Genomic DNA, 3,197 nt, shown 5'->3' on the forward strand with positions numbered 1-3,197 from the left:
AAAACATCTCTTTTTCCTATAAGAGGATTCCTCCTCTCTCTCTCTCTCTCTCTCTCTCTCTCTCTCTCTCTCTCTCTCTCCCCCCTTTATATAAGTACTTAAGTTTTTATCCTTGCCTTGAGGATTTTTCCTAATGTCTAGAGATGCTTGTTCTCCATTTAATTAAGAGACTACATCAGATCTGAATGTGAACACTGTATAGGGCTTGGCAAACTTTGCTTGATTCAAATAGGCAAAGAGCTTGGCAATTAAGTTTTTGGATCCCTAAATGACAGAATATGAACCACATAATTCTGAGGTGTTATCTCTGATACCAGTTACCTTAGTTCTCACCCTAAAAAGAAGGCTCAGTTTATTTCAAAGAAAATTTCTTGGATTTTTTTTTTTTTCTTTTTTTTGGGTCACTTTGCTTTTCTCCATGCAGGCTGAATCCCTCCAGGCCAGGCAATCTGTGTACAGACGTAGGAGGGAGGTGGAGAGATCAACTGTTTCTTCTATAGACTTAATTATATCTCATTTATACTCTTTGTAGACAAGGTATTTCCAACTTCCTAGCCCTACTGACTTTCTGTAGGGAAAATCTGTTTCATTCTTAGCCAAAAATGGCCTAATGTGTCCTTGACTTTATTCTTCTCATTTCTGCCTTAGTAGTCACTAATCCCCAACATGTTTTTATGTTGTTGTTTGTTTTTCCAACAGGAATAATTCTATAGAGCAACTGGATTAATGCATATTTCTCCTACCCCCATTTTTTTGGTTTACGTATATATTGTTTCATTTGTTTTATTTGAAGTCGCATCAGTACAATGAAGAAACATATAATCACTCTGCCATCTTGAAAAGGATTTCTTTTTTTTAAATTTCTCTTTATTAAATAATAAAATTAGATTGTAGTGATATGGTTTCATCTTGGCTGTAATTATATACTCATGGAAGAGTGAGGAGGAAAAGTCACAGAGACCATTCTAACTAAAAACTTATAGTAAATAAAAACAATTTCATATACTTATTATTATAGCTTTAGGAAACAAAATGAAATTTGCTTGAATAGTGTCTTCTCTTTTTATTTTTTTAAATTATTTTAATGGGCTAGACATGAAAAATCTTAAATGTAACCTCTGAAAAGTCTTAAAGAAACACTTAGATAAAGATACTATAGTTATCTTAAGTCAAATACATATAAATTTCTTTAACTAAAATGAAAACTTATCTATAAGCTAGAGACCATTAAATAGAGGATGGTAAATTATCCAATGACAAGCCAATTCTGCTAAGATGAAAACATGGAAGAGAAAAAAATTAGTAAATGAAATTTTCTAATTCCCATCTTGATTGTCCATTTTTGTTATGTCAGAATCACTTCGGTCTTTTAAGTTTTATATAAGAAAATATGACATCTGAATGGCCTTAGAAAACAAAGGACATGTATTGTCTCAAAGACCAAGAAGCCCATGAGTAGGAATTTCCCAGGCTTGGCGACTCTATGGGTCATTAATGTCTTTAAGGACCTAGATGGTCTTCATCTTGCTGATCTGTCTTTCTCTGCAAATGAGCTTATCTCCCTTCATGGGGGCAAGTTCCCGTCATCACATGAAGATATAGCAGTGGCCAGTGGAAGATGAGCAATTCTTTGTTATTCAGCACTTTTAGTCTCCTAATCTAACTTTCTAATGTTCATGAATAAGAGAAATGGAAAGGGAAGGTAACAGAGAATGAGTGAAAATGTAATAAGACACAATCAATCCTGTTCTCATATACATATGGGAATGTGCCATACTGAAAAGGAGAAAGAAACACTTTTTTTCTTTGTGCACCAAAAAGCCACCTGGGCATTGAGGGCTCCAGAGAGGCCTCTGTTACCTTTGATCTTTCAAGAGCACTTAAGACATCAGCTTCTAGGGATAAGGGTAGGGTTATCAAGGCCCAGTGGAGATAGTACATATCGGATAAAGCTAATATGTGAACACTAGAGCAAGAAGTGAAGAATCTTTACACTGACATCATATCAGAGGCATTGACCACAGACAACACTAGAGCTGTTTCAGAAAACAAAGGGCGGAAAGTGGCAGATGTCTCCAAAAAAGCTGATGGCAAACTTTCAAGTAAATGTGAAGTACCATTTTAAGATTACTTTTCGTAGAAGTTGAGGTCTCAATTAAAAATGAAATAAAGGTCACATCCATCCTACAGATGAGGAAATCTTCTGTATCTTGTATTTCCTGTGTGAAAATCTTTCTACTCTCTTTTGTAAATCTTTTCAGTAAACTATTACATTGTCCGTGTAATAGAATGTTTATTTAATGCAGTTTTCACTTCATTTGTTGCATATTGCATAGTTTGTGATTTCAGTTTTAAGTAATTTGTGATTAAAGTTTTAAGTAATGAGGTACCATGTAGTCAGGGATGAGGACACGAACAGCTTCAAATTGCAGATGATATGTAAAGTAGGTAGACTGAGAAAAGGGGGTGAGGTGAATTTACAGCTCACTATGATTTATCTTCTTTGAAAATGTCCTTGGTGAAAAGGGCGGGTCCTCAGTAACCATGCCTATGTTACTTAGCCCTACATACTCCTTGACATGCAAAAATTGATAACTGACTCAAAATGGGCTATTTGGATCCTCTCCATGGCATATTTGAAGCTTGAAGGAAGAGAAATAGAATCTGAAAGTCACTGGACTTGTATCATATTAATGGCAGTGCCTAGTGACAGACTAAGCATCTACCTAGAGTTACCGGCAAAGCAGAGGTAATAAAAAATGGAAAAATTTTGGATATTGCACATCAAAGTCAATCAAAATATTAAATATTTAAAATTTCGATATTTCAAAAATTGATAGATAGATGATAGATAGAACTTTATTAGTAAAAGAGTTTAATGGATATATACTTATATATATATACTCCATATATATGTACATATGTATATGTAGTAAAACTATATATGTAAGTTAAACCACATACAGGGAAGACAGTGTCCTAAACTATTCAGAGCTTAGGTCCCACAGCCACCTTGATTCCTCTCTTTCCTGATGTGAAGTTATTGTCTTTTTCCTTTGATTCTCTGAGCTCAATGAGTAACCTTCCAAAAATCTATTTTTTGAGGTTCTGGAGTGCAGTTATTTATACTATAAAATTGAAAATGAGGAAACATAGATATGTACTTGTTCAGTGCCCTAAAGTTTACAAAGTGCTTT

The sequence above is a fragment of the Pteropus vampyrus genome, unplaced genomic scaffold (genome assembly GCF_000151845.1).
Source record: "Pteropus vampyrus isolate Shadow unplaced genomic scaffold, Pvam_2.0 Scaffold410, whole genome shotgun sequence".
Taxonomy (NCBI): domain Eukaryota; kingdom Metazoa; phylum Chordata; class Mammalia; order Chiroptera; family Pteropodidae; genus Pteropus; species Pteropus vampyrus.